The 26,727-nt window shown below is 53.0% G+C and overlaps 1 protein-coding gene and 1 pseudogene across 2 annotated transcripts in view; both read right to left on the reverse strand.

Annotated features, from left to right (window-relative positions):
• LOC309523273 (uncharacterized protein) overlaps positions 1-26,727 on the reverse strand; it is a gene marked incomplete at its 5' end in the record, with an annotated part of 479,716 nt that overhangs the window by 82,729 nt on the left and 370,260 nt on the right. The window lies entirely within an intron of this gene.
• LOC309523284 (inositol polyphosphate 5-phosphatase OCRL-like) lies at positions 1,031-24,933 on the reverse strand (annotated as a pseudogene). The gene is made up of 13 exons: positions 24,592-24,933; positions 23,521-23,648; positions 23,235-23,438; positions 21,498-21,680; positions 20,668-20,788; positions 20,286-20,560; positions 13,030-13,083; positions 10,936-11,045; positions 9,187-9,479; positions 2,450-2,658; positions 2,047-2,070; positions 1,708-1,814; positions 1,031-1,216 (listed from the first exon to the last, which is right to left on the reverse strand). The product of its transcript is annotated as an inositol polyphosphate 5-phosphatase OCRL-like (transcript).

Raw genomic sequence — 26,727 nt, forward strand, 5'->3', positions numbered from 1 at the left:
GCTTTTCCAGTTAGGTTATCTTGACATATTCAGCTAAAGAATCTTTGAATTTTGTCCATTCTTCCTGGTACTCCTCCTCCTTCTGGTCGCGGACTCTTCCCGTCAGGTGGGCTAGCCCCGGGATTCTGGAGAATCTATGTGACTAGATGCTTGTAATGTATGCCAGGCAATCTGGCACAAGTGGGTAGGGTTGCCATCCGCCGGGATTTGGCCGTTGGAAACAAGTGTCCATGCGGGAAACGCTTGAATGTCCAGGAAAATCCAAAGGTATAGCAATTCTACACGTGGGGAGTAGGGACGTAAGCACAAATCAGAATAAAACAAAGGCTGGGAAAGTTCAAACAGAAACACACACACTATTCCTCAAGATTTGTCTTTAAGACACAGGATCATAGAATTGTGGAGTTGGAAGGGACACCGAGGACCATCTAGTTCCCTTATTCCCAATCAGGGGTCCGTGGCCCCATCCCTTGCCTCCCTCCAACTAATTTCCTCTCATATTGGCATGGCAATAGCATACATTTTATGGGCGGTCTTGTTGTTTTTAGTATACCTAAAATCCTTTGCTTATTACCCCACATTTTGAACCCGCAGCCCTGAGATTAAGAGTGTCACGCTCTACCAGCTGAGCCACCCCACTGTAATGATCCCACACCTCCCCTTTTGACGAAGCTGCCTGCAAAGCTGATCTGCCGAGGAAATGTCCTTCTGCAGGCATGGTTTCAATCCAAACAGCAAATACTAGTGGTCAACTCCAAAAGTGCGGTCAAGAAACCCTGCTTGCCAAAGAACAATTGAACGCACCCCTGAAGCTCCTTTGCAGCCATGTCTTTACCTTGAGACCACATTTGATGCTAGATGTGGGGCCTGCGGGCCTGTCAAGGTTCCCCACCTCTGCTCTATCTAGCCCGGCTGATGTTTTCAAATGGGGGTTAAAGCTGTGAAGCTGTTTGGATGCATGACTGGACTTGACTGTGGGCATTTCATTGTGCTGTGTCCCAGAGCCTTAAGGATGGGGTGGCCTAGGAACCTAAGCCACCAGGTATATAAAAGTGAGGTCCACTCCAGCCAAGAGCGAAAGAAAACCACCAAGCAGCCCTGCTCCCCAACAGTGCCCCCCAAAGAGGATACGGATCGTCTCGGGAATGCTGGTGTCCAGGCAATCAATTCTCTCCTGCAGCTCGTCCTGCGTGCCCGGGGTCTGGAAGAGGTCCTCCTGAAGCAGAGTATCACCCATGCGTTCGGAAGGGATGAGGTACATCCTGGATAGCATGAAGAACAATCCAGCCCTGAGGTGCATAATGTGAGGTCGAGGAATGCCACAATGGAGAGAAGCCCATCACCAAGAGAGCTGGCACAAGGGCTGAGAATTGTATCCCGCCTGCTTTCCACAGTAGCATTCCTACTCCCCTTCTCCTGATTTGGGGCAATGGGAGAGTGAAATCATTCCCCGCTTCTTCTAGTGGCCAGTCTCAGAGAGCCACTTTGCTAGGGAGAGACAGACAATGGTTGGGAACACTTGGGTTCTTCTGAGCCGCTCTAAGGAAGACCATATGCTGGATGTCCCACCCGCTGCCACTCCACCAAGGTGCCACTATACTCACAGCAGGAGTTTGTAAGAGCGAGTCGGTAGCTACACACCCCAAAACTGGTACTGGATTCCAGCCCACACCCATCCTTTCAATGGTATCTTCCCCCTCAGCTCACCTGGTGGCAGGCATTCTTGAAGAGGTGGTCCACCAAAAGCCAGATCTCCTTGGCCGCTCAGTGGAGTCATCACCATCCTGGGGTACGATATCCAGAAACTGCTTCTCCTGGAGGTCCAATGACAAGCAGGACTGGCACGAGAGCCTGACAGAATGTGTGCCTGTATGCATTCTTTCCTTGCTCCAGTTTTTCTTTTTCTTTTTTCTTGTCTTTTTTTTTTCTTTTTCCCTTTTTGTCTTTTCTCTCTTTCTTCTACTTTTTTGTAACTTTTAAAAGCAATAAATATTATTATTATTTTTTTAAAAAAGAACATCTAGAGGATAGCAAACCAACTGTTATCTTTTCTAGGAAGCTGTCTTCTCCCTGAGATCAGAGGAGGAAGGCAAGAGCAAAAGACAACCAAGGGTGTTAATGGCACAGGCCCTGAGAAGAGAAAGAAACAGCCCGTTGGCTGAACAGTATCTGGGCAGATGGCAGGGAAATGCACACGGTTCAGTGGCCCTGCGAAAGGGCAGGTGGGAGGACCAGAACCTGGGATGACTCAGTCAAGGCAAACAAAGGGCATGAACAGCACACAGGAAGCGGATGCACAGCTACAGAAGCTGAAGCTGAATGCAGCGGAGGACCCCCAGCCCCCACATTTCTGAGTGGAAGAGCAGCTGTTTTTCAAGCAGGCAAGCAGAGTGGGAAGGGTAGACATCCAGCACATGAACCTGCCAGGTAAATCAACCCCTTTCCCTACCAGGTCAATAAGTCTGGTGACGGGAACTTCGCCAAGCGGCTGCCTCATCCAGCACAAGGCTTCCAAGGAGGTCCCGAAGCAGCTTGGTAGGTAGCTCCCACTGATGGTGAGGAAATAGTCCTTGCCACGGTCAAGGTGAAGGACAAAGCTAGCCTCAATCTTCTCTTCCTTGCGGACGCACACATCCAGGGAAATGTCCCCCGTCTCACCTAAAACGGGAGGAGGTCAGGTAGATACACTCTTTCAACACGGTGATATATCACTACCTAAACATTGCAATACACCAATATAGCACGATGTCTGAAATAAGATGGAGCTATGTAGAGGCATTGGCTGGCTTCACGGTTTCCCCCGCATTGTGATTTTTGCTGCCCCCTGCAGGAGGGCAGGGGAAAGCTGAACCGGCAGAGTCCACAGGGGCTGCAGGAATCTCGAGAAGCATTGTCTGGCTTCACAGTTTCCCCCACATGGTGTTTTTTGCATAGTACACACACACATCATGATTCGCAATATATTGCCAGGTCAGAAATTATGAAACCAGTCTCACTATCTAGACTTCAAGCTGATTTGAAAATATATCTATATTGACGTATTGCCCGCCCTAGCCACAGCAAGCATCTCAAGGGGGAAAACAAAAAACAAATTGCTCGCACCCCAAATCCAAGCTCCCCCTCCCCTATTAATATGCAGCTAGTAATCCTCCCACTCCGGATGTGCAGTTCACCCAAAAGCTTACTGAATATGTGTAGGATGTAAACACAGGAGCAGTCAATGACAACATTCCTAGAGTGTACATGTTAGAACATGGGGAGGGATGTCAGTCCAGCAAGCAGGTAAACTTCCTGGCGACGGACTTCCTCCGCATGTGACCAGAGGTGGGTGTGGCCTCACCTGTGCAGGTAATGACAAAAGCACAGGGTAGGCAGCCACTCTCTCTCTCTCTGCCATCTTCCTTCGATGAGGAAACATCTAAGGATGCTCTCTTGGCTCCCAGCCAAGAGAGGAGATAAGGACTATCTTGCTACAAGATACATTCTGAATGTATGTAACCTTTTTAAGCTGTCTGCCTTCTGGGATCATATTGTGAACAGAACGGGAGTAAACTCTTTTATACTTTTATAAAGACTGTGTCGTGTCTTGTATTTTAAGAGGGAACAAAAGGGGAAATTACCAGAGTAATTATTATAGAGGTTCTAGCGAACCTGTGCACACGTTACCGTTGCGAACTTAAAGAACTTAAATATCCTCTCCTGCACCCCTGAACATTCCCACAATATGCAGCTGTGGACATGAGGTTTGGCTAACATTTTACTTAAATTGCTGGAACCTGCCCTGGGACCTTAGGATGAAGGGCAGGAAATAAGAAAGAAAAACAGCAACAGAACATGGATGGGCCTTCATAGGTTGATGGGCTGCAGCCCCAGCCAGCACGATGAGATGATGGGGTCACATGTTCACCACCCCTTGTCTAGAGCACGTTGCAGAGGCAGTGGTAGAAAATGAACAACAGCTGGAGCCCCAGCCCATGACTTTGTCTGGGCAAGGCAGCACACAGCAGCTGGTGAACAATGCCTCCGGCCTCCTTCCCATCTTCCTCTCCAGAAATGTTCAGGGTGGTTAGTTCTATCTCAAGCTACCACATTCAAGAGGACTCCCCTGTCTTAAGAGGCCTCATGAGGCACCGGGACATCACTGCTGCGGCTTCACCGTGGGGGTTGAGGAAGGCCGCTCCCTCCTGTAGGCACACTCCTCTCAGGCCTAGGGGGCGGGGCCCACACTCGCCACCGCTACTGTTTTAAGGACACTGGTGTTGCCGTGGCAAATGTTTAAAATGTTTTTATATATTTTAAAATGTTTTATAGGGGGTTTTACTTTTTACTTTGTTGTACCACCATGAACGGTGGTTTTTATTGATGTATTTCTATTTTGTTCTGTTTTATTTTGGTTTGGGGTTGGCTATTGAGTGGGGTGGGGATTTGTTGTGTTGGTACAATTGTTTTTGATTTGACTCGTTTCTATTCTGTAAATGGAGGTTGGTTTGAGGCCTGGGATTGCTACCGTAGTGGGGCGAGGGAGGTATGGCGGTGGGGGCAGATGTCATAGGCGAAGGGGATCGAGATATGGATATGCTCGTACCCCTTCCAATCTGCGCCCCATCCCGAGGGACGAAGGTAGGGTGAGCAAGGATTACTCACCTCCGTCACTGGTGTTGTGCAATGCCAGGTCTATAGGCAAAAAAACCGCCACCCTGCGAGACTTCTTCACCTCGCAGGGGGTTGACCTGGCTTGTGTGACGGAGACCTGGGTGCGCGAAGGGGAAACTGTTACCTTACGAGAGATGGCGCCCCCGGGTTTCTCCGTCCTCCACCAGTCGCGGACTGTGGGCCGGGGGGGAGGGGTGGCATTATTAATCCGAGAAGACTGTTCTTTCAGGGCTCTACCATCGCCATCGATCCCCGGCATTGAATGTGTTGGCCTAGTGTGGGGCTCCGAGGAGAGCTTGGCTGTCTGGCTGGTGTACCGGCCACCTAGCGCACCAGCAGCCACCCTGTCAGGCCTGCTGGAGGCGGTGGCCGGCTGGGCCTTGGAGTTCCCCAACCTATTGGTACTGGGGGACTTTAACATCCATGCTGATGCCACTCCCTCCTCACAGGCTCTGGACCTGGTGTCTTCCATGGCGACACTAGGGCTCTCCCAGTTTGTTTCGGGCCCCACACATCAAGCAGGCCACACGCTGGATTTGATCTTTGGCGCCGGTATAGATGTGATCATGTCTCCCTCGATGAAGGTGCCATGGTCTGATCACTATGCACTGAAAGCCAGGATTGATTTTCCACCCCCACCCTGCTTAGGTGGCGAGCCAATTTGGGCTCGCCCGCGGAGGCTGATGGACCCTGATAGATTCCGTCAGGCCTTGCGGGACCTTGCTCCCCCTGGCGACTCATTGACTGAGCTTGTTGAGGGCTGGAATATCCAGCTCCTGGCAGCCATCGATGAGATCGCACCTAGGCGCCCTCTGCGACCCCGCAGAAACCGGGCTCCCTGGTTTACCGAGGAGCTTCGGAAAATGAAGCGGGACCTCAGACGGCTAGAGCGAGTATGGCGGGGTGCCCGTGACGGAGCTTCAAGAACATCTTATAGGGTTTTTATGAAAACCTACGAGATGGCAGTGAAGGCCGCTAAGAAGTCCTACTTCTCGGCCTCCATTGCCTCCGCTAGCTCTCGCCCGGCGCAATTATTTAGTATAATTAGGTCTTTAACGTCCCTCGAAGGACAGCCAAATTTAAATAACAATTCGGCACACAGCTGCGAGGCATTTGCGAGCTCTTTTGCGGAGAAGGTCCTGTTGCTCCGTCATGACCTCCCTGCCAATTTGGATACAATGAAGGAACTGGAGGCCCCTCGACTGTCCTCGGGTCCAGTATTGGACCACTTTGACCGGATATCCCCAGCTGATGTGGACAGACTCCTCCAAGCTGGAAAGCCCACCACTTGTCCTCTTGACCCGTGCCCGTCCTGGCTGATTAGAGCGTGTCCAGACGAGGTGCGGGCCCCCCTGGGTGATATCATCAATTTGTCCCTTGGCACTGGGATATTCCCAGGGGAACTGAAGGAGGCAGTGGTGCGTCCGCTCTTAAAGAAAACATCATTAGATCCTTTAGATCTATCCAATTACCGCCCGGTTTCGAATCTTCCATTCCTGGGTAAGGTGATTGAGAGAGCGGTTGCTGAACAGCTTGGTAGGTTTCTGGATGAAACATCTGCTCTCGACCCATTCCAGTCCGGCTTCCGCGCTGGTCATGGGACCGAGACGGCTCTGGTCGCCCTAACAGATGATCTCCGCAGGCAGCTGGATCGAGGCGGGTCGGGGCTGCTGATTCTTCTAGACCTGTCAGCAGCCTTTGACATGGTCGATCACGAACTCCTGGACCGCCGCCTTGCCGACGTGGGGATCCAGGGCACAGTCCTTCAATGGCTGCGCTCGTTTCTCTCCGGTCGGGGACAGAGGGTGGCGCTTGGGGGGGAATTGTCATCGCGCCACTCCTTGGTGTGTGGAGTGCCTCAGGGTGCGATTCTCTCCCCGATGCTTTTTAACATCTTTATGCGCCCCCTCGCCCAGCTTGTCCGGAGTTTTGGGCTGGGTTGCCATCAGTATGCCGATGACACCCAACTCTATCTGTTGATGGATGGCCATCCTGACTCGGCCCCAGATACACTGACCAGATGTCTGGAAGCTGTGGCTGGATGGTTACGTGGGAGCCGGTTGAAGTTAAATCCTTCGAAGACAGAGGTCCTCTGGCTGGGACGGAGCGATATGGGATTGAGGGGGCAACTCCCGTCTCTTGCGGGGGTGCAATTAGTGCCAGCATCATCCGTGAAGAGCTTGGGTGTAATCTTCGATACCTCCCTCTCTATGGAGGCGCAGATTACAGCTATAACAAAGGCGGCATTTTTTCATCTCCGCCAGGCTAAGCAGTTGGCTCCTTATCTCTCTCGCCCTGACCTAGCCACTGTGATCCATGCGACGGTCACCTCCAGACTGGATTATTGTAACTCGCTCTACGTGGGGCTGCCCTTGAGACTGACCCAGAAACTCCAGCGGGTGCAGAATGCCGCAGCGAGACTCCTTACGGGGTCTTCGCTGCGAGATCATATCCATCCGGTGCTGTACCAGCTGCACTGGCTCCCGGTGGAGTACAGGATCAGGTTTAAGGTGCTGGTTTTAACCTTTAAAGCCCTATACGGCCTAGGACCCTCGTACCTACGGGACCGCCTCTCCTGGTATGTCCCACAGAGAAATTTACGGTCTGCAAATAAAAACACCCTAAAGATCCCAGGCCTCAGAGAGGTTAGGCTGGCCTCAACTAGAGCCAGGGCCTTCTCGGCCGCGGCTCCAATCTGGTGGAACGCTCTGTCACAAGAGACTAGAGCCCTGCAGGACCTGGCATCCTTCCGCAGGGCCTGCAAGACAGAGCTGTTCCACCAGGCCTTTTGTCAGGGCGCAGCCTGACCCCCTCCTCTGGCAATCTGCACAAAAATTTGCTTGATGGTTGCCATTAATTTGATTTTAATTTGATTTAATTAATGTTATAATGAATGTTTTAGAATGTTGAACTATTTTTATTGTTGTTAGCCGCCCTGAGCCCGGCTTCGGCTGGGGAGGGCGGGATATAAATAAAATTTATTATTATTATTATTATTATTAAAGAGAAAGAGAGGAGGGGGGAGCAAGAGAGCTTTAGGAGCACAGGAGTGGCAAGCAGCCCATCACTAAAAGGAGTTGGCAAGGATGGAGAATTTGATCCCATCATCCCCAGGGCAGCTGTTGATTAGGATCCAGTTCATCCCCCCTCCCCCCCTCCCGCCAATACTCCCCGCCCCTGGAGAGAGAGAGAGAGAGAGAGAGAGAGAGAGAGAGAGAGAGAGAGAGAGAGAGAGTATTGGTGTGGGGAATGACACATGCTGTATCAGAATAAAAAAAAAAATCCTTCCAGTAGCACCTTAAAGACCAACTAAGTTAGTTCTTGGTATGTGCTTTCGTGTGCATGCACACTTCTTCAGATACACGATGTATCTATACATGCTGTATCAGAGTCTTAGTGCAAGAGTAGCTGGTGCATGCTAAAGAACACAGGAGCCTAGCTGGGTTAGATCGGCATTTTGTTTCCACAATGGGAACATCATGAGACTGGGCTTTCTGCCTCCCGTGCTGCCAATCGCAAGCGGACCCAGAGTCAAGCAGCGCGAAATCAGTGACAAGCAGTGCTGGCAAATTCTGGTTTCGTCTCCGTTCTCCTCTGCCGAGTTCTACAAGGGCCACGTTGAGACTAGGGAAGAGACCAAAGCAGAGAGCTAGAGCCACCACCTGGACTGGATTTGAGTCAGAAGGCAGGCAGGTGCGGGTTGCCTGAGAGGAAAGTCAGGTTGGTGGGGTAGTGCCTGGTTTGCCCTAAGGGACCAGCTGCCACTGCATGGAGCAGCTGCTGATCGGTGACAAGGGCAACTCCATTTACGTGCCTTCGAGGCACATGCACACTGCCGCAAAGCTGGAAGGGGCACTTGAAGGGGCAAAAATGCCCCCCCCCCCCAAGAGCACAAAAGCGGCAAAGTGGCATGGAAACAGCATCTCGACTCCCTCCCAGGAGCTTTGGCACCGACCTCTCAGGCCTGCGGAGAGTTGGAGCAAGGAGTTTTGCAGGGAGGCTGCTGGTTTTCAAAAGGCCTTTCAAAAGGGCTTCCGGAAGTTTAGAGGGTGCTTGCAGGCTTTTCCAATGCTGTCCCCAACATACACAATTTCATTTAAACGCACGGTACCTCGGAACGCAACCCCCGTGTAAACCTGATTTGAGCCCGCTACAAGAACATCTAGAGGATAGCAAACCAACTGTGACCTTTTCTAGGAAGCTGTCTTCTCCCTGAGATCAGAGGAGGAAGGCAAGAGCAAAAGACAACCAAGGGTGTTAATGGCACAGGCCCTGAGAAGAGAAAGAAACAGCCCTGAAAGAGGCAAGTACTGTAACTCTGAGAGCTTCCCCAGGATGGCAGCGGCTGTGACTTCCAGAGCCAATGGGCTGAAGCCAAATGCTCCAAGCCAAGTACCACAGAAGCTCCATTGCATGAATGGAGCCAACGGTTAAGGTATACAGTTCAGCCCATGTGGTCTGCCATGCCTGCAGGAGCAGCGTGTACTCAGAACAGTGGAGAATGGAAGCCTAGGGATTTAAGAGAGCCAAAACCTGCCCACTCCTTGCACCGGAAGTCATTGGCCAAGGAGGAGCTCTGTGGAAAGGGGCCTGGTTGTTGGTCAGGGCCTGCCCAGATTCGAGGAGGTGCCACATAGCAGGCAACTAAAAACCCTGAATAGACGATAGCTCTGGCCAGGGCAGGTGTTACCCCTGTGAGGAAGAGGGAGCCGACGGGCTTGTGGTCGCTCCTTTTCAATTCCATGTGGCTTTGGTAGCTGAGCTGATTCACGCTGCCTCCTCTCCAGAGGATTGGCTCACACCATGCTGGCACACGGCACTTCCCACTGCAAGGAGACAGGAGAGACACCAGGACTGTTGGACTGGCTGAGGCAACACACAAGGCTCACACAGTCAAACTTTGGCTCCACACACGGCCTGTGATCTTGACCACGGTCAACAGCTGGAGATGATGGGGCTTGGGAGTCCAACTTCTGAAGGGGCGGACCTTGCAGGTGTGCAGGCATTTTGCTTCATGGAGAGAGTTGTCAGGAAATCAAAAGCTGCCTTCTACCAGGTCAGAATGAATTTCTGACCTCCCCCAGTTTGGATTCCTACATTGCAGGGGATTGGACTAGATGACCCTCGTGATCCCTTCCAACCCCACAATTCATTAATTAAGTCTCCTCTGGCTGGCAGCAGCTCTCTGTGGCCCAATCCTTTTTCAGGTGGAGGTGCCTTTCAACTTGAGACTCTGCATACAAAGCATATGGCACACCACCAAATGATGATCCTTCCCCAAAGCAAGGGGCCCCGTTATTCTTGTTCAGACACTATTTTTTCAGTGACCCAAAAGACCCTTTCTGGCACCTGAAATGCTGCCCAAAGGAGCCTGCCGTTTTCCGGCTTCGTCACTACATGTTCCGCCTGTCCTTTTGATTTCCCCATTACCACAGCAAGAGCAATGAAACTAGCAGGCCTAGGTGGCTTCTGACAGTTGTCAAGAACCACAAGAATATGCCAAATCCTGGATGGTGAGGCTCAGTGCCTACTAGCCATAATGGCCACAGAACATACTCCACCAAGAGAAGCAGTATGGCTTGGAGGAGGGGAGCGTGCTGTTGCACTCAGGTCCTGATTGTGGGCTCCCCGAGAGGCATCTCATTGGCCAATGTGAGAACAGGATGCTGGGCCAGATGGACCAATGGCCTGATCCAGCAGGGCTGCTCTCATGCTCTTATGCCCTGGCAGACTCATCTTGAGAGAGCACCAAGTCTCATTCCCAGACTTCCTTGACACAAAGAGGATTCTCATTCAGCCTGCTGCACCTTTCAAGGAACTGCAACACCGCTTATACACACCACGAAACAGAGGATGCTGGTTATCAGGACAAATGTGGGGGAAAGGAGCCAAAACATTTCCAGAGCAGGGAAGGCTTGAGGAAGACAACATATCACAGCCTTGCATTTCACAACTCGCCTAGCAGCCTTTGGCAACCCGGAATTCCATGCAAGCAAAGTGAGCAGGTGAAGGAGAGCTGGATCTCTCTCTTCCTCCGTGGCTTGGTGTCCATTCTGGCTGCAGAGGAAAGGAAGTCCGTCCAGCCCTCAACTCTAGCCCTCCTCCAACAGCTTGCTTAGCACAAAGCCATGTTTAAAATATATTTTTTACTAGCCTGCTCAGGAGGATGGAAAGGCAGGACACTACTAGCATCTCCGCAGACTAGGAAAAACAAACAAGCCTTGCAGAAGAATGATTGAGAGGACTTACTTACAAAGGCTCAACTATCAAGCAGGCGCTTACCTGGAGTCCCAGCGATCTGTTTTAGAGTCAGATTTGTACGTCGGGATGAACTTGATCTCTCCCTCTGTGAAATCAGCAAAAGCTGTCTTTTGGGTACGCTGAATGTTTAGCTAAAGCCAAAAAGAAATCGCTAATCAGCAGAGAAGCAAAAGACCCCCTGTTGCCTGACAATGGAGTCTATTAACAGCCACTGTTGTGCTGGAAGACCAAGGTGAAGTACTAGTAGGTTAAAGGTAAAGGTAAAGGGACCCCTGGTTGGACAGTGTTCTCGAAGCTACAAACATGAGTCTGACCAAACTGCGGGAGGCAGTGGAAGACAGGAGTGCCTGGCATGCTCTGGTCCATGGGGTCACGAAGAGGCGGACACGACTAACCGACTAAACAACAACAAAGGGACACCTGACCATTAGGTCCAGTTGTGACCAACTCTGGGGTTGCGGCGCTCATCTCACTTTATTGGTCAAGGGAGCCGGTGTACAGCTTCCAGGTCATGTGGCCAGCATGACTAAGCCGCCTCTGGTGAACCAGAGCAGCAAACAGAAACGGCGTTTACCTTCCCGCCGGAGCGGTACCTATTTATCTACTTGCACTTTCGAACTGCTAGATTGGCAGGAGCAGGGACCGAGCAACGGGATCTCACCCTGTCGCGGGGATTCAAACCGCCGACCTTCTGATCGTCAAGCCCTAGGCTCTGTGGTTTAACCCACAGCGCCACCTGCGTCCCTACTAGTAGGTTAGCCAAGTGCAAAAAAAGGGGTATACCTGCTGAAATCCTATCTTATACCCAATTATTAAAGGTACAGGATGCTTGTGCATTTTTGCCCCATGTCATCTTAAATTACTTTGCTGCATCACACGACAGGAAAATCCTCTAACTCAGGAGCAGCAGACACGTGGCCCTCACAATGCTGCAGAACTACAATTCCCATCATCCCTGATTACTGGCCATGATGGCTGGAGCCAACAGGAACTGCAGCTCAGTAACATCTGGCAGACCACAGGTTAGCCATACCTACAATATGCATTGTTATATGTACCAATAATCCATACAAACTGTTAACAACCACCAGAATACACCCCAACACTAGGAGCAACTGCAAAACCATCCTTTTGCATCCTACGTTGGCTCCCGGGACGTTTCTGAGCACAATTCTCAGTGTTGGCGCCAACCTTTAAAGCCCTAAATGGCCTCAGCCCTGAAAGAGTGTCTCCATCCCCATTGTTCAGCCCAGGCATCAGGGTCCAGCTCCGAGGGCCTTCTGGCGGTTTCCTCACTGTGAGAAGCGAAGTTACAGGGAACCAGGCAGAGGGCCTTCTGAGTAGTGGCACCTGCCCTGTGGGACACCCTCCCGTCAGATGTCAAGGAGATAAGTAACTATACAGCCTTTAGGGAAGTTTTTAATGTTTTATGATGGTTTTGCATATGTTGGAAGTCTGAGGCTGCCCCCCCCTTGCCTTCCTTGCAGCATCCTTCTCAAAGGGCTAAGGCATGTCTACGCTCACAGAGTTTAAATCCACCGTAAGGTGCAGCAATCAGGCCTCTGTTTCAACACAAAATACCAATGATCCTTATGCCAAGTGGGAGAAAGGTCGTCAACATGATGAACGCACAAACCTTGGAGAGAAAAATGTAAAACAAAAAGCACCAGCAATTTAATTGGACTTAATGGAAGTATCTGCTGATAAGAACATGTGAGCAACACAGATTTTCCAGATTGATGCAAAACCTAGAGCAGGAAACCTTAGACCTTTAGATATTGCTGGAGAGCAGCTATGCTGGGGCTGATGGGAGTCCAACAACATCTGGAGCGTGTGCTGAGCTAGGAAAGCCCTCTAACTGGGAAATTGCAGAGCAGTCCTACTTATTCCAAGGCAACCCTCCAACTTAATTGGGACTTGCTTCTAATTCAGGTTGCACAAACCTGCAACCTTAAAAAGCATTTGTAGAAGTCGCAGTCATCCTATGTTATAGCTACACTTTGCTCCTAACTGCCTGAAAGTGGTTTCTCTAGCCTAGGCTGGGGTATCCCAGACAAAGGAAATAAACAGGGCAATATCCTAAACCACCACATATAACACAAAGATGTCTCTCACCTGGTCGTAGGTCAGAAGTCTCTGAAGCTCATTTTTAGTGATCAGATGACAATGCTGGAAAAAAGCAAAGCAACCACAGCTACAGGCTAGCTCACGGGGTCGGGGGGTAGCCTGCTGCCACTTCCTGCAATATGTAGTAAGACTGATAACTAGGATTGGGCAGTATGATCATATTAGGCTAGTGCTCTGTGAACTAGACTGGCTCTTGAACTGCTTCCAGGCCCAATTCAGAGCATCCCATTTGGCCTTTCAAGTGTTTCAAGGTTTGGGAAAAGGGTACCAGAAGAAGGCCCACTTATGTTTGCACTGCCTCTCCACTGACTAGAATCCCTTTCCCAGGGAACTCCTGCTCTTTCAAGCATGGCAGGGCCTTTTCAGTCATGGCACCCGACCTTTCAGAATAATCTCCCAAAGAAGTTCACCTGGCCCCTGATTTGATGTCCTTCCAGCAAAGACTTTTAGAATTTCCCCTGGTTCTTGAATTCATGGGCAGGGCGCTTGTGGCTGTGCTGGTCCCGGGGGGGGGGGAGGTACTAATACCGTATCCGAAGTTCAGTCCAGAGTCACTAGCAGGGTAGACGATCACTAGACGAGACGCAAGGTCCGAAACAGGGAGCCGGGCGGGGGAGCAGGAACGCTGGTAGGGCAGCAGCAGGAAGCCAGGCGGGGAACAGGAACACTGGTGGGTCAGCAGCGGGCAGCCGGGCGAGGAACAGGAACACCGGAGAGTCAGGAGCAGGAAGCCGGGCGAGGAACAGGCACACCGGGAGTGCAGATCTAGGTCTGGGTAAAGCAGGTACTCCACAACGACGTTGCTCCCGCAACCTGGGACCGGGCTGCCTGACCTTTATCTTCTTCTAAGGCCGGGGGCGGTCCCGGCCCCCAGGAGCCCCGCCTCTCCTGGCCTTAAGGCAAGCACTCCTCCTGGGAGAGACCAGTTCCCTTCGCCTCTCTGCCCTAAGCCTCTGCAGTTCAGGAGAGGCCGAAGGGTTACTGGGCCCCGGGGGAGGCTCACCTGTAGCCACTGAGTCCTCCAGCACCTCTGGGGCCAGAATGGTCTCACCTGGTGCCTGCCCCTGAGGATCTGGCACAGGTGCAAGCTCCTCAGCATCTAGGCCTTGCCCCAGTTCAGCCGGCCCTGGAGGCGGGGACTCCTGTGCCGGCTGGGATTCCTCCAGTTCACTCTCAGACTTGGAATCCCAGGCCATCACACCATCCCCCCTCCCAGGCCCCCCCCCTCAACTGAGGGTCCGGACCCGGTTTGTTGGGGTACGCCGCATGAAACTCTCGGAGGCAGGCAGGCGCGTGGACGTTGGCCGCTGGTTCCCAGGAACGGTCCTCCGGCCCATACCCCTTCCAATCTGTGAGATACTGCAGCTTTCCCCTGTGGTATCGGGAGTCCAGAATGCGTTCCACCTCGTACTCCGGCTCTCCCTGAACCAAAACTGGCTGCGGTCGGGGACGGTTCGGGTGGAACTCGTCGGGTGGGGCCACCGGACTCAGAAGGGACCTGTGAAATACCGGGTGAACCTTCAGGGTTGCTGGCAACCGGAGACGGAATGCCACCGGCGAGACCTGGTGCACGATGGGGAACGGGCCGGTGAAACGGGCGTCCAGCTTCCGCGAAGGTCGAGAAGGGTGGAGGTGGCGAGTGGAGAGCCATACCAGGTCACCAACGTGGAGTTCCGGCCCCACCTGGCGGTGGCGGTCGGCCTGGACCTTGTACGCCTCCTTGGCCTGGCGCAGCTGCTCCATTAACAGCTGTTGCTGGGACTGGAGCTCCTGAAGCCACTCTGTCACCGCAGGGACCGCAGATGCCGGCAGCACATCCGGAAACAACCGTGGATGAAAACTGTAGCTGGCCTGGAACGGGGTCTGCTGGGTGGACGCATTCACCGCGTTGTTATAAGCAAACTCCGCCAAGGCTAGGTGGTCGACCCAGTCATCCTGCTGGTAGCTGCAGTAACACCGAAGGTACTGCTCCAGCACCGCGTTCGCCCGTTCCATCTGGCCATCAGTCTGTGGGTGGTAGGCAGATGAGAGACAGACCTCTGTTCCGAGGGCCTGGTGCAAAGCACGCCAAAACCGGGACGTGAACTGAACGCCACGGTCGGACACCACACGCTCAGGTAGGCCATGCAGGCGGAAGACATGCTGGAGGTACAGCTGAGCGGTTTCCTTAGCTGAGGGTACGGATGGGCAGGGGTCACAGTGCACCATCTTCGTGAAATGGTCGGAGAAAACTAGGAGGCAGGTACAGCCCCGAGACGGGGGTAGCTCCACTACAAAGTCCAGAGAAACTGTGTGCCAAGGACGTGGTGGAACCGGCAACGGCTGAAGAAGGCCGGGGGGTCGCCCAGTCGGCCCCTTGGCCCGCCTGCAGACATCACAACCAGCGATGTAGCGAGCCACGTCAGCCTTCAGACGGGGCCACCAAAACTCACGGCTTACCAGATGGGTGGTCCGATACCGCCCAAAGTGCTTCGCTGCTGGAGCATCATGGGTCATCCGGAGAACCTCAGCCCGCAGTGGCCCTGGTGGGATGTACAGACGCCCGTAGTGCAGCAGAAGACCCTGATGCAAGACCAGCCCTGGATACTGAGGGCATGACCCTTCGGCCAGTTCCCGGAGTCGTTCCTGGGCCCAAGCGTCGACCCGCTGCTGTTCCCGCACCCGAGCCTGCAGTGGCTCAACCTCCTGGGTGGCCAGGAATGCAGCTGGTGGTAGGATCGTGGTGGGTACTGCTTGCTGTACCGTGTCTGCGTTGTCTTCAGGTTTCCGGGACAGGGCATCCGCCTTCTGGTTTTGGGAGCTAGGGATGTAGCAGATCCGGAACTGGAACCGGGAAAAGAACAACGCCCACCGGATCTGCCTTTGGTTCAGCTTGCGGGTGGTCTGGAGGTACTCCAGGTTCCGGTGGTCGGTTCTCACCTCCACTGGGTGTCGAGCCCCCTCAAGATGGTGGCGCCAAACCTCAAAGGCCACCTTGATGGCCAGTAGTTCCCGCTCCCACACGGTATAGTTACGCTCCGCTGGGAGGAGCTGGCGGGAATAGTAGGCGCAGGGTAAGAGTGGCGCTTCCGGTCCGCACTGCTGAGACAAGACGGCACCGAGAGCCGTACTGGAGGCGTCAGTCTCTACCACAAAGGGTCGAGAAGGATCCGGATGTTGCAAGATTGGCGCTCTCTGGAAACAGGCCTTCAACCCTTGAAATGCCTCCTCTGCCTCTTTGTCCCAGGAAAATGGCGTCTTGGGGCGCAGTAGCCGGGTCAACGGGGTGGTGCGATGAGCATAATCCGCAATGAAGGTCCGGTAATAGTTGGCGAACCCCAGGAACCGCTGTAGGTCCTTGCGGTTCCGAGGTGCCGCCCATTCTCAAACCGCTGCCACCTTCCCAGGATCCATCTGCACCCCACCTGGTGAGAGTCGGTGACCCAGGAAGTCCACTGACCGCTGATGGAACTCACACTTGCTGAGCTTCGCATACAGACGGTGCTCGCGCAGGCGCTGCAGCACGGTCCGGACATGACCCTCGTGGCGCGCCGGGTCACGGGAGTAAACCAGAATGTCATCCAAGTACACCACCACGTACTTGTCTAGCAAGTCCTGGAACACGTGGTTGATGTACCGTTGGAACACAGCAGGCGCGTTGCACAAACCGAAGGGCATGACTAGGTATTCGAACTGCCCGTACCGGGTCCCGAATGCTGTCTTCCACTCATCCCCGGCTCGGATCCGAATCAAATTGTAGGCACCCCGGAGGTCTAGCTTGGTGAACACCTGCGCCCCTTGCACCCGCTCCAGTAACTCCGAAATAAGGGGCAAGGGGTACCGGTCCAGGATGGTAATTTTGTTCAGGGCCCGGTAATCATGGCAAAGGCGGAGCTCCCCACATTTCTTTTTAACAAAGAGCACTGGCGCAGCAGTGGGCGAGGTAGAAGGCCTAATGAACCCACGCTCCAGGTTCTTGCGCAAGAAGTCCTGTAAAGCCTCGCGCTCTGGCTCTGTTAAAGAGTATAAGCGACTCACCGGTAGGGGCGCTCCGGGCTGGAGGTCTATGCCGCAGTCAAAGGACCGATGCGGCGGCAGCTGGTCTGTCCCCCGTTCCTCGAACACGTCGTGATAGTCCCGGTACTCAGCGGGGAGCGTTGCAGCAGCCTCCTCAGTGGGCGCAGCTGCTAGCATCTCAGTCTCAGCAGAAGAACTTGGGTCTGGGAAGTGTACAGTCCGTTTGACCCAGTCAATCTGCACATTGTGAGCCTCCAGCCAGTCCATCCCAAGCACCAGGGGGAACCGGGGCATGGAGGCAATATCCAAAGTTCGCATCTCACGGTGCTGCTGGAGGCACAGGACCAGGGGCTGGGTCTCCTGAGTAACGGCACCCGAACGCAGGAGCCGTCCGTCGATTGCCTCCACCAATACTGGTTTTGGCTTGTTCCGAAGTGGCACCTGATGATGGGCAGCAAAAGCAGCGTCCATATAAGAGCGGGTTGCCCCCAAATCCACTAGAGCATGGGTAAGAATCCAGGGTCCACCTGGAGGGTATAGACGTACCGGAACCATAAGGTGTTGTAGTTCAATTGGTGCGGCCCCATTCTGTGCTGTTTGGGACCCCAGGTAGCCAGGGCCATCAGCTACTGGGGTTGGCGGTTTCCCCTGTGGCTGGCGTTTCTCAGGACAGGACCGGGCATAGTGTCCGCTTCCGCCACAATAGAGACATAGATTCCCCTCCCGACGCCGCGACTTCTCTGCGGGGGAGAGGCGTGGCCGCACTGCCCCAAGCTGCATAGGTTCCTCCAATGACTCAGCTGTGCCTGTGGGGCTGCTGGTAGAAACTGGTGCCGAGAACTGGAAGTGCCGGCGGCCCCGAGCCTGACGACGGTCCTCTAACCGATCGTCTATCTGTAGACTCCGTTGTATGAGGGTGTCTAGCGTGGTGGGGCGTTCCATAGTGGCCAGCTGGTCCAGTATCTCGTCTGAAAGCCCCTCGAGATACTGGTCCCGAAGAGCAGAGTCATTCCAGGTCAAGTCCTGTGCCAGCAGCCGGAATTCCGTGGTGTATGCGGCCACCGTGGACTTGCCCTGTTTCAACCGCCGAATCGCCCGGTTGGCTTGACTCCCCTTCTGGGGGTTGCCGAACGCGGCCTCCAACAGATTGCAAAACCCCACATAGTCCGCCAGCAAAGGGGAGTCCTGCCTGAGCAGCGGCAACGCCCACTTGGCCGCCTGGTCTTTTAACAAACTAATCAAAAAGTGCACCTTGGTGCGGTCGTCAGGGAAGTTCCGGGCGCGCCCCTGAATATACAGCTTGGCCTGGGCAAGAAACATGGGAAAGCTGGCCGGGGCCCCATCAAATTTCTCAGGCAAGGCCACTGGGTACTTGCCAGGAGCCGGGGCGTCGGCCCCAGGAGCCGGGAGGGCGTCCAACTGCTGCTGAAGTGCCGTAACCGCGTTACTGAGCTGCTGCACGGTGTGCGTCAAGGCCTGGTTCTCCTGGGCTATTGCCAACAGTCTAGCCGCTTGGTCGGCCATGGCCTCTGACTCTTCCCGAACGCACCCCCACAAAGAGGGAGTGCGGGTGTGGCGGGAGCAAACTGTGCTGGTCCCGGGGGGGGGGGAGGTACTAATACCGTATCCGAAGTTCAGTCCAGAGTCACTAGCAGGGTAGACGATCACTAGACGAGACGCAAGGTCCGAAACAGGGAGCCGGGCGGGGGAGCAGGAACGCTGGTAGAGCAGAAGCAGGGAGCCAGGCGGGGAACAGGAACACTGGTGGGTCAGCAGCGGGCAGCTGGGCGAGGAACAGGAACACCGGAGAGTCAGGAGCAGGAAGCCGGGCGAGGAACAGGCACACCGGGAGTGCAGATCTAGGTCTGGGTAAAGCAGGTACTCCACAACGACGTTGCTCCCGCAACCTGGGACCGGGCTGCCTGACCTTTATCTTCTTCTAAGGCCGGGGGCGGTCCTGGCCCCCAGGAGCCCCTCCTCTCCTGGCCTTAAGGCGAGCACTCCTCCTGGGAGAGACCAGTTCCCTTCGCCTCTCTGCCCTAAGCCTCTGCAGTTCAGGAGAGGCCGAAGGGTTACTGGGCCCCGGGGGAGGCTCACCTGTAGCCACTGAGTCTTCCAGCACCTCTGGGGCCAGAATGGTCTCACCTGGTGCCTGCCCCTAAGGATCTGCCACAGGTGCAGGCTCCTCAGCATCTAGGCCTTGCCCCAGTTCAGCCGGCCCTGGAGGCAGGGACTCCTGTGCCGGCTGGGATTCCTCCAGTTCACTCTCAGACTCGGAATCCCAGGCCATCACAGTGGCCCTCCAAACCCTGCTGTAGTACACAGGAACATAGGAAGCTACCTTATATTGAGGCAGACCATTGACCCATCAAGCTCAGGACTGACTACATGGACTGGCAGCAGCTTTCAGGCAGAGATCATGCCCAGCCCGATCTGCACACACTGGTGACTGAGCCTGGAACCTTCTCCATGCAAAATGGCCGCTCTGCTTTTGTGTTACTTCCCCTAACATACTGCAACTCCCACCCCGATCACTGGAGAAGTTGCCCACATTTGCTATAATCTAATCTAATACATCTCTGCCACTCGGTTTATGTTGCTCTCTACTGGCTGCTCTAGTAGAAACTTTAGTGGTGCAGCTGCAGCAGCAGGGATCGCCGACACTGCACCCTTCTGGTGTTGCTGAAGTGGAACTCTCATGAGGCCCAGCCAGCAAGGCCAATTCTTAGCGAATATGGGAATTTTGGTCTATCAACATTTGGAGAGCACTATGCTGCCTGCCATAAAGAAGGCTGATCACCGAAGAATTGATGTTTTTGAATTCTGGTGCCGGATGAGACTCTTGAGAGTCCCATCGACTGCAAGAAGATCAAACCTATCCATTCTGAAGGAAATCAGCCCTGAGTGCTCACTGGAAGGACAGATCCTGAAGCTGAGGCTCCAGTACTTTGGCCACCTCATGAGAAGAGAAGACTCCCTGGAAAAGACTCTGATGTTGGGAAAGATGGAGGGCACAAGGAGAAGGGGACGACAGAGGACGAGATGGTGGGACAGTGTTCTCGAAGCTACCAGCATGAGTTTGACCAAACTGTGGGAGGCAGTGGAAGACAGGAGGGCCAGGCGTGCTCTGGTCCAGGGGGTCACACAGAGGCGGACACGACTAAACGACTAAACAACAACAAATGCTGCCTACCCTGAGCTACACACAGACAGGAAAGTTACAGAAACATGACTCAATTTGCTTCTACAGATAGCGGAGACCAACAAGTTACATCAGCCAAGGCTCTCTCCCTCCAAGCCCTCGAAACGCACTCATGTTTCATGATTGTCATCTGCGGCAGACCCTGGTCAGGGGGCAGGAAGCTCATCTGGGCACAGATATCCTTGTAATCCTGGTTTTGGCGCTCAAAGTCTTCCACGTGGGCAGCAAGGTGGGAATTGACAACGCAGAAGCTCGTATTGTTGCAGACAAGCCTCACGGCCACACACCCCTTGTTACCCTGCAGGGGCAGAGCAAAGATGCCTGTTAGTGAGCAAGCAGGAAAGAGGGGGAAACTGGTTGGCAGAGATTAGAAAAACAGATGGACAGACAGAAAGATCGACGTAGGGAATTCCGCTCTCAGGGTCTACTCCCCATCTTCCCCATGATGCCTGTGCCCACTGTCTCCCTCATCACTTCCTTGATGCGGCTGAGCTGGTCCTTCCGGACAAAGATGAGCAACATCATTCCGACTAGACGGACCAGCTGCACCTAGAAGATGCAAGGTACTGGGATGTCTACCAGCTCTGTTCATTGCTTGCTGTCCTGGGCCGGCTGGATGCAGATAGGAGTGGCAGGTGGCACCAACTGGGGATCCCCCAAGGGAAGAAGGCTCAGAGCCAGGGAACTGGTGGGGGGTCGTCCGAGGGAGAAGAGGGAGCAGACTGTGAGCAAGAGGAGGTGTTGGAAACTGAAGAGGCAGGAGGGCAGGAAGATTCTGTGGCAAACAGCAGCCCAGAATCCGAGGCAGAAGTGGAGGCTGGAGGCGGGGGTCAAGAGGCAGAGATCAGGCAGGCTGCTGAAGAAGCCAGGGGGTCTCCCCATCCTGCTGCGATCAGCTCCCCTCCCTGCTGGTCTCCCAGAACACAGAGAAATTAAGAGGAGGGAGCAAAGACAGGCAAGGTGTCAGAGTCTCAGGTTGCTTGGGAAGGACCAGGGGGAGGAGGAGACTTCAGAGAGTGGTGGGAGGGTAGCAACCTTCAGCCTTCACAACTACCTCACTGGGGCAAGAGCTGTTGGGAAAGGTTTCTGTGATCACGAGGCCTGCACGGTTTGGGTTTCTTTGAATGAAGAATGTTGGCTTCTTTTGAATAAAACACCACTGACTCCAGGTGTTTTTTCTTGCTGACCTCCTCCTCCTCCTCACTCCAGCTCCTGACAGCTGTCTGGCTGCTGAAGAAATGGGTGGGGTTGGACTTACTTTTTTGTACTTGGAGTTGGAACGCAAAGCCTTTTCCACAGCTGTCAGCCACTCTTGCTCCTTTGTCGAGTCCAAGTAGAAGAAAGCCTCTGTGCTCAGGTCCAGCTCCTGGAACCGAATGCCCAAGTGCCAAAGAGAAGGATGTGGAACTGCAGGAATAGGACTCCAATCGGAACAGACGTGCTGCTTAAATATGGAAAGACAACAGGAGTGTGTGGCAGGTAGGATTACAAGGGCAGGCAAGATCAGGACCAAGAACAAACAAGTAAGATCAGCCACTTCTTCCTCAGCTTAGCTATTCGGGGCCCCAAAGGAGCTTTGCTAATGAAAGAAAAAAAGCTTTTCCCTTGTATTTTTTAAGATGTGTCAGCCAGCCTGATATCTAAGCACTATCCCAGTAGCCACAGGCAGCCAGAAATTCTTTGAAGGCAAGTGAGTTGGTTGGTCTCTCCATTCTTCCTTCACCTGGCAACCTGGTTTCCAGGCTGGCTTTCCGGGAGCAGAAAACCACCTCTCAGATCTGCTGTGCCAAGCTTGTTTGCTAGAAGATTACCCCGTAACACCCTTGTCCTCTTTGCAAACCTCCTAAATGGCTAGCCTTCTGTGTTTCCATGCTGGCCATGAAGGAATGGGCATTCCCGACTCTGAAAACAGCACAGAAATACAGCCTGTCTAGTATAGGGGTAAAAAGAGCAAGCTAAACAGCCTCTGTAAAACAGTAGCATCTGAAGCTGCTAACCACATACTGATAAACATATCATAAAACCAGACATGAAAAACAAATGGCCACTGGGTACTACTAACAGTGGGACACAGGTGGCGCTGTGGGTTAAACCACAGAGCCTAGGGCTTGACGATCAGAAGGTCGGCGGTTCGAATCGCCACGGCGGGGTGAGCTCCCGTTGCTCAGTCCCTGCTCCTGCCAACCTAGCAGTTCGAAAGCACATCCAAGTGCAAGTAGATCAATAGGTGCCGCTCCGGCGGGAAGGTAAACGGTGTTTCCGTGCGCAGCTGTGGTTCGCCAGAAGCTGCTTAGTCCTGCTGGCCACATGACCCAGGAGCTGCACGCCGGCTCCCTCGGCCAATAAAGTGAGATGAGCACCGCAAGCCCATAGTCAACCACGACTGGACCTAATGGTCAGGGGTCCCTTTACCTTTACCTTACTACTAACAGTACGAGGAAATAACCAAAGCAAAAACTCAAAAACTTTGTTTGAAGTAGTAAGCTTAGCATTATAAGGATGACCCACACCAAGTGTTGGGGGGGGGGTCACACCTCCCTGTCCACCAGCACAGCTTTTAGGAGGAGTTCCAAAGGTTTTGCTTCAGTTTTGGATTAACTGCATCTTGTCACAATGTCTGAAGCTGCACAAACCGCTTCATTTGAACCATGGCTCATTGAAACAAGCCAACTTCCAATCGTGGGTTTACAAAGCTGGTAAAATGAACCACCATAGGATCTGGACACACCAAACTGTGGTTAATTTAAAATCCAAGTGGAAGCTTCCCAATAGGCTTGGGGTGGGGGAGAGGTGTGCAAACCTGGAGGAGAGGCTGCCGTTCTGCTCATAATATGAAGCCACGGTTCAGTATGTGGCACCAAGGAAAATTGCCCACCACAACTAATACTTTCAATTACCCACCCATGTGGCCTGAGTGAACAGGGCAGACTTTGCCTGGCACCCAACAATAAAGCTGTCATGTAGATGTCGCTTTCTCCAGCCCCAACTCTGATACAGGTTCCACTGGTCTTTGCACTTTTGCATGATCTGACCTGAAATTCTGGGTGTTGACATATGCCTTCTCTCACTTGGCGAGGACATGCTTGATGAGCCCCTCTCTCTTTCCGGACTGCGTATGTGTGGAAGGCACAAAGAGCTTGCGCATAGTGTGGGTCATTGGGGTTGCTTCTTGCTCATGCTCTCCTTGTCACGGATACGCCTCAGGGAGATGAGAACAGAACTCAAGTAGTCCTTAAAAGCAAGGAGGCGGGAGGGCACAGTACACCTCTAAGGCAACTTACAGCCTGCTTGGTGGCAGCGGTGGGGGTGGAGGCTCCCGGCGGGCACTCATTTGCTGATTCTGCAGGTTTCTTTCCTTCTCCATGAAGTTATCCTCGAATCCCAGAATTCCGGAGAGAGGAAAAGACTTCTGAGGTTAGAGAGGCTTCAGAACCGTTTGGGGAAGTTTCGGGAAAGGAACTTAGAAAATACTTAACTGCAGGAAAATGTTCCTGCCTCCGCACAGCACCACATTTGTCAGACAATTGCCTCTCAGCTTATGCATGTTTACGAAGGATTGTGGAGGCAACAGGTCCTCCCCTCAAGGCCTTTTCCTCTAAAGGAGGTAGACTGGTCTTCTCCAATCCTCTGGCCACTGCTGAGTTTTCCAAACTTTCTGGCATATTGCGTGGAGCACCTTAACAGCATCATCTTTAACAAAATTTAATAGTTCAGCTGGAATATCATCACTTCCACTGGCCTTGTTATTAGCATTGCTTTCTAAGGCCCATTTGACTTTGCTCTCCAGGATGTCAGGCTCAAGGTCAGCAACCACACTACCTGGGGTGTATGAGACATCCATATCTTTCTGGTATAATTCCTCTGTGTATTCTTGCCACCTCTTCTTGACGTCTTCTGCTTCTGTTAGGTCCTTTCCACCTTTGTCCTTTATTGTGGTACTCTTTGTATGAAATGTTCCTTTCATAGCTCCAGTTTTCTTGAACAGATCTCTGGTTCTTCCCATTCTGTTGTTTTCCTCTATTTCTTTGCATTGCTTGTGTAAGAAGGCCCTCTTGTCTCTCCTTGCTATTTTTTGGAAATCTGCATTCAATTTCCTGTATCTTTCACTATCTCCCTCGCATTTTGCTTGCCTTCTCCAAGTCCACCTTTCCTTTTGAAGCAAAATGTCATTGAAATGGGGGAGAAATGCCCTGCATGAAGTCTTGGGTTTGCAATTTGGGGAGAGGGAAGACTGTCTGCGGCGCTGGGGAGCGGGCAGGCTGGCGAGGCCCCCTAGATCTAGAGGCCCTAGGCTTCAGCCTACTTAGCCTATACATAAATCCGGCCCTGCCTATGTCACAGTGAGCACAGGCCCATCGATCCCGTGCAAGGCATTCTGCGTGTTGGGAAGGAGCCTCCTGTTCTGGGCCAGGGGGAAGAGTGACACCAGCAGAAGACTGGGTGGTGGGGTCGAAGCTGATCCCGGGGAGCACGTGAGGAGTCAAGGCTTCCCGCATGAAGGCCTCGCTTCCCCTAGAAGTCCCTGCCTCCTGGTCTGTGTTCGCTTTCTTCTTCAGGTACAGCGCCAGCATGTTCTGGATGGTGCACCTGCTTTCGGGGGAGAGCTTGTAGACCTGGTCCACACTAGAAGAATAGCCATGAGACGGGTGAGACTCCTGCAAGGCATCCCCAAAGTCAGGGGAATATATGCGCATTTGAAGAGCCTTGCTGGTTCAGGCCAAGGCCCATTCAGTCTGACATCCTGTTGGCATGTAGTTGGTCCACCACAATTGCAAGATTATTGCATCCTTCAGGAATGGTGTGTCCAGCTCCATCTGAGTCATCATCCAGGCACGCTGTGGAGCTGCATGGATGAGAGATGGGCATCTTCGGCCAATCAGGGGTGAAGAGCTGACAAGATCCCCTGTACTGAGCAGAAAAGCAAACTCTTTGGCCTCCGAGATCTCTCCCAACTCTCAGCAGCCCTCACTGTGAGCCATACTAGAGGAATTTTGCCCTGCTTTTGCTGAGCTACAACACAGGAGCGCACCCCCAGGGGGCCATGATGTGGTAACCCTGGCGAAGCATTGCAGAGCAACTGAGAAAGCAGAATGATGTTTGCGTGGACAGTCCATTAGAAAGCTGCACTATTATTGCATTGATAGCACATTGCAGAATACGGCCCCCCTCCAGGCAAAAACATCCGTCTGGAGGCACAGTAGCTTTCATTTCGGAGGTTGTGGTTTTACAGCTTCCTATTTATTTATTCGAAATTATTTATTTATTTCATAAAACTTATACACTACCAGATGGTAAGCCGTTTACAGAAAGCTAAAACCATAAAATCAGGAAAAACCTACAGTACATTAAACACTGAAGAAGTGAATACCAGAATAGATCAGAACTCACTCCCAAGGTAAGGGGAAGAGACATGGCTAAGATGGCAGGACAGCTTACTCTATGGTGTTAACCCCTTCATGCACTAATTAGACTGAAGCATGTTGCTTATATGAGACTGGTTATCCCACACAACATGCTCTCACGCAACCCATGCCCTCCAACTGAAAACCCATTTCCTGGACAATATCAACATTGTGTTTTGTGCCTGTGAACTGCACAGTGAATATTTTTATTAGACAAGAAAGCAGCCTGGTGTTTCAGCTTCTCAGAGTTGTTTTATTCAGTGCGCTGCTACAGCTTGTCACACCCAAATCCTCCAAAGGAATCTGCCAAAGTGCTTTTCCAGGCAAAAGGGGGCAGAGGGAGAGAAACCAAGAACCTCAAATTCACTAGACCAGGGATGGGGAATTGTGTGGCCCTCTAGATGTTGTTGGATTCCATCACCCCTGACCGTCGGCCATGCTGGCTGAGGCAGAAGGCCATTGGATCTGGCAATATCTGGGAGCCCACAAGATTCCCAGCCTCCGGCCTACACAAACAACCAGGCACTCAGCTGTGAGGCATGCCTCTTACCGGAGGGAGGGTCACTCCAGAGGCAGCTGTGGCATGAGGGTGCTGGATCTTGCCTTTGTGGGCACATTTGAGGATTAAAGAGGACCCCCTAGGAAGCGTGCTTGGAGATCTTCCTTACCACGTGGCTCTCTGGCAAAAGCACAGCAGTACTAACGGCCATATGGAACCACACCTCAAAGCTGGATCAGACTTCCCAGATCCTGTAGCCTACATCAGGAGGAAGACTGGGGCAGAGGGGCCTAGAGTGGGAGTCAGAGCTGCTCTTAGGGCTGCATGTCTGAAGCATGGGCAGAAATCTTTGGGTGTGAGGTTGTGTGGGGCTGTCTCTTTGTGTTTTGCTGGTGCCAAGCCACCAGCCAGCCAGAGGCAGGCAACCAACTGGCTTCAGGGGCAAGCTCCTTTGCAAAGCCGGTCTGACTTCACCAAATGCAATGACAGAGTGACCATTCGGCCCGTGTTCTGCTTCGCTGTGAAATTGCGTGTGTTCCTCAACGCAGAGAACCTCTTTTTCAACGTCAAGCTGGTCTAAGGAAGAA

The sequence above is a fragment of the Podarcis vaucheri genome, assembly GCF_965113315.1.
Source record: "Podarcis vaucheri genome assembly, chromosome: W".
NCBI classification, from domain to species: domain Eukaryota; kingdom Metazoa; phylum Chordata; class Lepidosauria; order Squamata; family Lacertidae; genus Podarcis; species Podarcis vaucheri.